General features: G+C 43.0%; 1 non-coding gene across 1 annotated transcript; it reads right to left on the bottom strand.

Moving 5' to 3' along the window:
- Nucleotides 1–6787: 6787 nt before the first annotated feature.
- Nucleotides 6788–6894, bottom strand: LOC138984261 (U6 spliceosomal RNA). Its single transcript, XR_011461522.1, has one exon. It is a non-coding gene; the product is annotated as a U6 spliceosomal RNA (small nuclear RNA).
- Between the last annotated feature and the right edge of the window lie 3562 nt (nt 6895–10456).

Genomic DNA, 10456 nt, shown 5'->3' on the forward strand with positions numbered 1-10456 from the left:
CATAGTAGGTGCAGCTGGTGGACCACCCATACCACTGGGCACATGCTTTTCAATACTCAGCAGCTTGATTTCCAATGCCTGGCTCTAGCATTTTTTTGCATAAGAGCAAAGTCGACTAGAGGCCACTTTGCCACTTGAATGGCAGGACAGAAGTGTGGGACAGTAATGCCCAGAAGCAGCCTTCAGCCAATGTCAAATTCGAGTGGGTAGCAATACCCCATCTCTCTCACTCCCAGGGCAAGATAAGTCTGAGTTACACATTCTATGCTGCTGCTGCTGCTAAGTCGCTTCAGTCGTGTCCAACTCTTGCGACCCCATAGACAGCAGCCCACCAGGCTCCTCTGTCCCTGGGATTCTCCAGGCAAGAATACTGGAGTGGGTTGCCATTTCCTTCTCTAATGCATGCATGCATGCTAAGTCGCTTCAGTCGTGTCCGACTCTGTGTGACCCCATAGACGGCAGCCCACCAGGCTCCTCTGTTCATGGAATTCTCTAGGCAATACTGGAGTGGGTTGCCATTTCTTTCTCCAGCACATTCTATACTGAATCCCAATAGAATCAGTTCCAGTTACCCTCAGTACTAACTTGTGGAAAAGGAATCCTTTGGTTGCTACACAAGTATGTATGAGTATAGCCACGCCAGTTACTATGACCAGCAAGTGTTTAATTGCTCAGTGTTCATGCCTTATGTGTGTGTTAATCCCTTAGTCGTGTCCTTCTCTTTGCGACCCCCTGGACTGTAGCTCACCAGGCTCCTCTGTCCGTGGGATTCTCCAGGCAAGAATACTAGAGTGGGTTGCATGCCCTTCTCCAGGGGATCTTCCCAACCCAGGGATTGAACCCACATCTCCAGCGTCTCCAGCATTGCAGGCAGATTCTTTACTGCTGAGCCAGCTAGGAAGCCCCCAGGACTGCCTTACTATTTGTTAAACATTTTGAAAACCACCTTTTCACATTTAACCAGCAAGTTGCTACCACAAGCACTTCTTGAAAAATGACAACAGCAACTTCACCTATAAAATAATAAATATTTATTATTTTTCCCTGCTTCCTACAAAGGCATTAAAATTCAATAATTAAGTGGTGGAGAACAGACTGTAAAAGATCACTCAGCATTTCTACCCACATACAAAAGCCAGCAAACACCATGGAGTTTTTATTGTCACTGTGGCTGGAAGATTTCCCATGTGTTCAAGGGAGGTATCATGACCCTACACAGTGTATCAAAGAGGGCATCTGCTCTCAAATACTTCTGTACTTGGCAGTGACCTCAGGGCTTGACAAATATGTTGTCTCCATGTTTTTATTTATTATCTCATAATCCTTTGAATGGCGACACATTCTGAGATTACAACAAATATATTAAGATCCCAATATGAATATAAGTAACCAAAAAGATGACCTAGATCTAGAGTGGGTGAAAGCCAATGCAAACTGTGGCTAAACTGGGCAGCTGTTTGCAATTAGATTCAATTAACACATTTTAAACAGCATTACGGGGGAACCCCTTTGAAGTGTGTTGCTCCGGGAAGGTTTTTTTCTTGAAAGGGGCTTCCTAATGGGAAGCAGTCAAAATGCACAGCTGAACAACTTAACTTCCTATTTTGACTTGAGTGCCACATAGAGTTCACAGTTTTAATTCATTTTCCCCACTTATGTGTATAAATATTTCAAACATGTAATGAAATGTCTGGGAAGGCATCTTTGCTGAAAAGAGTATTTGTGAAGCCAGGAAGAGGGAAGAAAGGGGCTGAGCTCCTGCACTCTTAACTTGCATGCGTTGAATTGCCAATCTCTACTAGAAATGCAACATTGTAAAATCATAACCATTCATTTAATAAGCACATCAAAGCACTGTCTATTGCGAATGAAAAGCTACATGAGAATGAGAACCTAGTCTCCTTTCTCCTGTATCTCTACTACCTGCACTGGCACACAGTAGGCCTACCAAAAATACTAGTTAACTGAAGGAACGGATGGATGGGCACTGAATGAATAAGCAAATGCATGAATGAAGTAAATAAATAAATAAATTATATACACGTGTTTGGAAAACACAAGCTAAAGTCCCTAACCCACGTATATGCGTGTGTGACACAGAGCCACACGCATATTCAGAGAAAAGGAGAGAGCTGTCTTAATTCTTCTAATTAGTTTGCTGGTCCTGCCTATTTGGGGATAATTTGGGAGTTAAACTTTAGCTTCATTTTCATGTCTGACAAAAAGCTGAGGAATGCAAAGTTAGGTAGAATGCACCTAGAATGGTCTGTGACAATTAGCACTAAAAAAATATGTGAGGACTAATGGGATGCCCTGGTGGCTCAGTCAGTAAAGAATCTGCCTGCAATGCAGGAGACCCTGGTTCGATTCCTGGGTCGGGATGATCCCCTGGAGAAGGAAATGACAACTCACTCCAGTATTCTTTCCTGGAGAATCCCTGGACAGAGGAGCCTGGCAGGCTATAGTCTATGGGTTGCAAAGAGTTGGACACAACTAAAGCAGCTTAGCGTGCAAGCACACACCCAGAACAAAAATCCCAGGGGCTGCACCTAAGACCCAACACAACCAAAGAAACAAACAAATATTCTAAAAAGAAGAAGAAAACGTTGATGCTAAGAAGGAACTGAAGCTATGACATCCGAAAGCAAAAGAGCTCTGACACTGTCCATGTGACAATGTCTCGGGTCGGAGGGAGGCTGGAGCAGAGCTGGGTGCCATTAGAGCCTTATAATGACAAGTTCCTGCAACTTGATAATTTAGGGACTTGTAATGTATCTGTCCACACATCAGCCAGTTTCAGAGCCAATGGTGTACTCCTCGAAGACAACCTAGAAACCTGGAAAATCCAAGATGAATGGTCTGTTAGCATAAAGGATCTCAATGGCTTAAATCCTCCATATATCATGCCTGCATGAAAGGCTTCCTGTGTAAACAGAGGAGCAAGACCACACTGCCTTGTATCAAGCCCTGCTCAGCTTGTTTAAAAGGGGCATTATTTTCCACTGCGCATGTGGTTTCTTCACAGTTTCACTCACACACACACACAGCCTATCTGTGCACAAGGCATAAAACTCTTCGGGCAGGCTCTTAAGTAATAAAGGGCTTGCTATGCTAAGTCACTTCAGTCGTATCCGACTCTGTTCGACCCCATAGACAGCAGCCCACCAGGCTCCCCCATCCCTGGGGTTCTCCAGGCAAGAACACTGGAGTGGGTTGCCATTTCCTTCTCCAATGCATGAAAGTGAAAAGTGAAAGTGAAGTCGCTCAGTCGTGTCCGACTCCTAGCGACCCCATGGACTGCAGCCTTCCAGGCTCCTCCGTCCATGGGATTTTCCAGGCAAGAGTACTGGAGTGGGGTGCCATTGCCTTCTCCGAATAAAGGGCTTAGCCTTTTTGTATTACCTTGGGGAGCTTAAAGCTACAGATGACACTGATGCTTCTATGATACCTACTGGTCAGGCTTCCATCTCTCTCTCAGCTGGTCATCAATATCGCTTCCCTTCCTACTGCCTTCAAATCCTGCAACATTCAGTCCATTTGTTCTTGAACCTCAGTAAACAAAGGTGCTTATTTTTGGTTTTGTTGTTATTTAGTCCCTCAATTGTGTCTGACTCTTTGTAACCGCATGGACCGTAGCCCGCCAGGCTCCTCTGTCCTTGGAATGTCCCAGGCAAGAATACTGGAGTGGGTTGCCATTTCCTCCTCCAATGGATCTTTCTGACCCAGGAATCAAACCCATGTCTCCCATATCTCTTGCATTGGCAGGTGGATTCTTTAACCCTCAGCCACCAGGGAAGCCCTCTTTTTGGTTTACTTGCTCTGGGATAGGGTTTCTTTTTAATTAAGTAGTAATTATATACAAACATTTTATGACAATTCTGCAACATATGAGATTCAAATCCATTTCTATGGACTCCCAAGCCTTAGGCTCATGGCAAAGGCCTTATGACTGCATGATGGATATGGATGAATTACTCATAAAAGTCAGGAGGAAGAGAGGGAGCAGAAGGTATTGCATTGAAACAGGCTTTATGTTCATAAAGTTTATGAACACTCCAGTTTATGCTGTGGTAAGGCAATGGCAACCCACTCCAGTATTCTTGCCTAGAGAATCCCATGGACAGAGAAGCCTGGTAGACTACAGTCCATGGGATCACTAAGAGTCGGATACAACTGAGTAACTTCACTTTCACTTTTCACTTTCATGCACTGGAGAAGGAAACGGCAACCCACTCCAGTGTTCTTGCCTGGAGAATCCCAGGGACAGAGGAGCCTGGTGGGCTGCCATCTATGGGGTCACACAGGGTTGGACACGACTGAAGTGACTTAGCAGCAGCAGCAGCAACAGCAATACTACCAAAATCTCAAAGGCATCTTTCTCACTCCACTACACCCCCATCATCTGTAGCCAGGTATGTGGCAGGGGAAAGGTCTGCTTGGCCTCACACCAGCAATGACACACTTGGGCTGGTGGTGACACACATCACCTCCGTGTGCATCTTACAGCCCAGAGCTAGTCATGTGACCCAAGCACAGCCACTCAACTACAAGGGGGCCAGCATGTGAAACCCTACCATGTGCCAGGAAGTCACAGAGCCAGAAAGATTTGGGGAACAGCACTCTTGACCACAAAGACAGGAGGAAAAAAGGAAGTAGAAGCCAGTAACTGACTACCTTTGAGAAAGACACACTAGGAGATCTTACCCACCATCATTGACCTAACCCTAGTTCCAATTTAACAGCAATCTACCACTGCCTATAATATCCTGCAAAGCAGAGAGTATTTCCCCAAACATATTTCAACCTTCAGACTAATATTAAATAAATAATCATGCACTTCTGTAAGACTGAGGTTTTGGTAGCAGATGGGTGTTGCTTTGTAATTTAAAAAGAAGATTTTTGTTTTAATTATAAGATTTTTTTAAAGTGTTCATTTGCTATGAAATAGGCATTCTCATATATTAATTTTAGTAACAAAGTTGGTTGGGTCTTTCTGGAATATTATTTATTGTATGTGGAAAGAACATTTTAAGTGGTTCATTGCCCTTTGACTGCATTTCTATGTCTAGAAATTACTCCTTAGGAAATAAGCAGAAAGGCAGATAAATATCAGGTAAAAATATATTTTCTGTAGCATTATCATTAATGCTCCAAACTGAAAGTAACACAAATGTCCAATAAAAGAGGATTGATCCAATAAATTTTGCAATATCCATATGCTGGAATATTGTGTAGCTACTAGATGAAGTAGCTCAGCAAGCTGCTGAATGCATATGATTGACTACTGACATTCGGAATCACAATTACGAGGCTTATCTAGAAGTATGGAAAAAACAACATGAAGTAATAACAGGACAAAATAGAACTCAATAATACCCATTAAAATTATCTATGAACTAAAGCAGGTCTGTATCAAATTCAGAAGGGATTAGGGCATACACATGACATTTCAGGTGTTTGGGTTTTTCTGCTGATTGCAAATTTGTGATCAGATGTTTTGTTCAACTCTTGTTCAGTTGCTGAAAGGAAAAGAGGAGAAAAGAGAGAGGAAGGGAGGAGAGAGAAGGAAGGGGGATGGTGAAAATGGACGGTTCAGGTAGAAAGGGGAGCAGAGGCAGAGGAAGATGGTTTAGAAAGCTCCCTGCAGTGGCCACCGGAGCAACCTGTGCTCCCCACCTCACCCCACCCCTGCAGAACACTGAGCAGACTCCTCATCTGTGAGCTACACACATGCAGTGTGATTTCATCCACCAAAAAGTGTGAATTTTTTCGGTTCATTAAATACACAGAAGGTATAGAAAAGACCTACACTCACATATACACATGCTACTTAGAAGGAGCTTTGGCATTTAAGTAGTGTGGCTACCTGGAAGGTTCACAACCATCCAGTGAACTAGCTGAGCATTTCTAGGGGTGTGTGCTGCTTGGTCTGGCCAATAACCAGTGAGTACCCATGAGCAAGGCTGAGTGACAAAGGTCTGGGCTTCACCAGACTTTCTGAACTCCATCCTTGAGGGTGAAACAGAGGACTCAAGAGTTAGTAGTAGTAGTTCTTAAACAAGCCAGAAACTCTTCTCAGCTCAGTAGGCTAGCAACAATGAGGTACCATCACATTCCCCCCTCCCCCCAGAAAGGCTACAATTAAAGACTCCCAATATCAAGAGTTGGTGAGGATGCAGGTCAACTGAAGTCTCCTTCATTGCTAGTAAGAGTATAAAATGGTGCAACCACTTTGGAAAGCTGTTAGGCTGCTTTTAATGTAAGTCCACTCCTAGGTACATACTTAAATGCAGATGCCTAAAAAAGTCTTGTAGAAGATTGGGCATGGTGACGAGTCATAATAGCTCAAATTCACTCCATCGGTTTCCTTTCTCTGGGATGATGGACTGCCCAGGACAGGGTTTTCTCACGGTAGAGTCCAGGGGCACCAGAAAGCAGAGAAGGCTTGCCTCGCATCTTGAAGCCCCACTGAGAACCAACCCATGGTCACTTCAGTCCTTTTTCTGTTGGCAAAGCGTTCACTGAGCATTTATTACAGACTTGACTCTTCTCAGGCATTTTAACCTTTGAAAGTGAAGTGAAAGTATTAATCACTCAGTCGTGTCTGACTTTTTGAGACCCCATGGACTGCAGCCCTCCAGGCTCTTCTGTCCATGGAATTCTCCAGTCAAGAATACTGGTGTGGGTTGCCATTCCCTTCGCCAGGGGATCTTCCCAACCCAAGGATCGAACCTGGGTCTCCTGCATTGCATGCAGATTCCTTATCACCGAGCCACCTGGGAAGCCCAAAAATATGGTACACTTCATGAATTTGCACATCATCCTTGTGCAGGGGCCATGCTAATCTTCTCTGTATTGTTCCAATTTTAGTATATGTCCTGCTGAAGCGAGCACAATGAGGTAGATACAATAATTATCCCCTTATATAGATGAAGAAACTGAGACGTAGGGAAGTTAAGCAATTTTTAAAGTTAAGAAGTTAAGCAATTCAAAGATCTGAATGCCGAGTCAGTTTCAGAGCTCCTCACGCTGAACCAGGATTTAGAAGACCCAAGGTCCTGCCTGCCCTCTCCTGGCACACAAGCCTGGGGAATGAAATGAGTTGAGGCATAAATTTTTTAATGGCTTGAAAAAGTCACTTAACCTATCTGGCTTTCAATTTCTTGTATAAAATGAACGTTACATTGAATCTCTAAGCTCACTTCAGGTATAAATTTAATGCCAAAGTTCTGTAAACTCAGTAGAACACTTACGGTTAACTGACAACAGCTGTAAATGGATAATCTGCTAATCACTAAAAGCAAGCCCACAAACTACCCCTGATTTCAAGCAACTATTCTTAAAGTTTCTTTATGTAAAATAGATACCAATTTAATTCTCATTTTTTAATATTGAATATTGCTTTTTGGCAGATCCTTTCTGGTACGGAAAAGTAATTCCTTGTAAAAATTAGATCAATTCTCCCTGTTAATGCAGGATTTCACTTCAATCTTTCACTGCAAATTACAGTTCCCAGGGAAGCAGAAGCAGGCTTCTGGCACATGGGTTTTACCCTCTTCATTCTGTGGGTGGGGGGTGGTTAGAGCACAGTTGATACCCCAGGAGAGCTCCCTCTGGGTGTTCACACATGCGTGCAAATCCCATTCCAGCAAGAGCAAGAGGAAGGGCTGAAATTGTATCACGGCCTATTGTTACTTAAAATAACCTCCTAGTGTTCTCTGAGGATTTTTTAAAAACACTCCTCTGATCTCCCAAAACAGACTTACAGACTTAGAAAGCAGCTAATTTCCACCTGTTTGCATTACCATACTGTTTGGGAAAACAGGATAAATGGATGGGTAAATGTGTAAGCAGATGGGTGGATGGGTAGGTGGGTGGATAGGTAGTTGAACAGGTAAGTAGATGGCTGGGTGGATGGTCAGACTGGACAGATAGACCGGTAAATACACACGCTGTACCAACGTCAGGAATGCCTTTTCCATCCCACTCTCTTTCACCTAATTAACCCCTATGTACATGTCAGTTCTCCTCTCAAACATTGCTCCCTCCAAGAAGCCTTCCCTGATTCCCCAGTCAAGGTCAGATCCCTTTGCTCTCCTTTCACAGTGCACTGTTCCTTTCTTCAGAGCGCTAATCTATATGGAGTTAGGCACTGTCAGTACAATCAAGTAGATGTTTAATGTCGATATCCTCATCCAGGCTGTAAACTCCGTGAAAACAGGGAGCATGTGAGAAATGAAAGGGAAAAAAGTGAACAACCAAAGCAGGCTATGAGCTTTGAACTTCATCATAAAGAGGTTTCTGCTGTAATCACAGAACTGCCATATTTAAGAAAAGAAGAAACCTTCAAGGTCAAACGGTACTCACAGAATGAAAGAACCAGAGTTCTGAGGGAACCTGTGGTTCAACCTCCCACACAATGTAGGAATCTCTGCATTGTAATGAGATCTGACCTGTATGAACAAAGTGGATGAACAAAGTGTATAATTCTTTTCAGAGTAGGCATTTACTTCCTTGGGAGACATCATTTGTTGCTCTGGTTACCCTGAAACCCTAAGACATTTAATTTAGTTCACATAAGTGATGATTTTCTTCTCGTGCTTTTTCAATCAATTAATAATTCTATCTATCCCAGTGCAAGGCATTAGCGATGTGTGTGTATGTGTACACCCATATATTAATTATGCGGAAATCAAATTTTTACCAATGAAATCATTTAAAGTGCACCAAAGTGTTTCACTCTTTAAAGGAATTTTAAGGTAAATTCTAGACTATTTTAAACTTTAGGTTATCTGACCCCTGATGTGTGTACTTTGAGTCTAGATTTTTAATCTGAGCTTTCTGAAAATGAGACACACCTCCAGCACTGGATTTTACAATGAAGAGATTCCTCAAAAGGATGACTGGGAGCACTTTATCATAATATTTACTAGATGAAGATTAAACTGGTTCTCCCTAGTATGTCCCAGAAGACAACCCTGAGTTCCTCCCTCCTACTCTGTCTCAGGTTAGTGAGGTGGAGAGTCCATCCTCCACTCAGACCTGACCTTGCTGCCCAACTACAATGTAGGTGTCCATCTACAGATGCCTACGAGGACAGCTTGCATGGCATGTGGAGGATTCATCTGAGTGTTCTTAGGAAATGAGCTCATCAGCTATTCCCTGAACCTGATGCCAGCCACACGACTTGTAGCAAGGAAGAGACTAATGTGATCAACCCTGTGAGTGCAGGCAGCACTATGCCCGATCCCAGAGACCGGCTTCATGGTTGGTCTACAAGCTGAGCACAGCAGTCCTCCTTTCCTTCGCTAGAGGCTGGGCTAGGGTGGACCTGTGAGCCAACTCTGGGGCGTGAAGGGAAGGCTGCTAGGGGAGTCTCAGCCAAGATGCTCCTCCTTGATAAAAGCAGAAAGGGCTGGAAAGAGATGCCCTTTCTCTCCATTCCCTTCATCCTTCTTGTTTGGACACTGTCCTGTTTTGGGACACTGTCCTGTGAGAACATGACTTTTGGAGTCCTGCGCTATGAAAGGAGGTACTACTGACACATGAATACCAGAATCCAGAGCACAAACATCAGGTCTCAAGTGATGTCGTGGAGTCAGAGCACCAATCCTGGGGCCTCGCATATCCAAGAAAATGAATGCTAAATGTCTTCATGGTTGCAGCCACTGTTAATCCAGCTCTCAGCTACTGGTAACCAAATGCACTCTTGATACAAATCACAACATAGTCAATATTTTATATCAGTGTGGCACATCACTTTCTTCAAAATTCTTTTGTATCCATGACCTCGTTCAATCTTGCCAACAATCCTGAAAGGAAATAGCGCAATTACTATTATCTCTCATTTTACAAATATAGAAACTAGGATTTTGAGAGAATTAGTCTTGTGTGAAAAAACAAAAAGAAACAAGATTAAAACAAATTCAAGACTCTTTGCTTTAGTCCATGGCAAACTATGGTCCCCAGGGCAAATGGTCAACTGGCAAACTAGGAATGCTTTTGCATTTTTAAATGGCTGGGGGGAAAAAAATGAAAGAACAGTAATATTTTGTGACACAAGACAATTACATGAAATTTCAAATGTTAATACCCATAAGTAAAGTTTTATTGGAAAACAGTCATGCTTATTCATTTACATATTGTTTATGCCTGCTTTAGTGCCTCAGTTACAGAGTCACTGAAACAGACTCTATGGCCCACAGAGACTAAAATATTTACTACTTGGCCCTTTACAGGAAAAGTATGCTCAGCCCTGGGTTAGTACTATTATGCCCACTCAAAAAAACTCATGTTCCAATCAAAACTGTGTTAAGCATGTAGGACACCATATTTTACATCCCAACACAGTGATCTGAGGTTTGGTTCACTTTGGTTTGCTGTTTGTCTTTTTTTTTCATCATCTGAATATAACCTACTGACAGCTTCATAATCCCCAGACTACCCAGATAGGAGC

Source organism: Bos mutus, chromosome 20, assembly GCF_027580195.1.
Source record: "Bos mutus isolate GX-2022 chromosome 20, NWIPB_WYAK_1.1, whole genome shotgun sequence".
In the NCBI taxonomy this organism is placed as follows: domain Eukaryota; kingdom Metazoa; phylum Chordata; class Mammalia; order Artiodactyla; family Bovidae; genus Bos; species Bos mutus.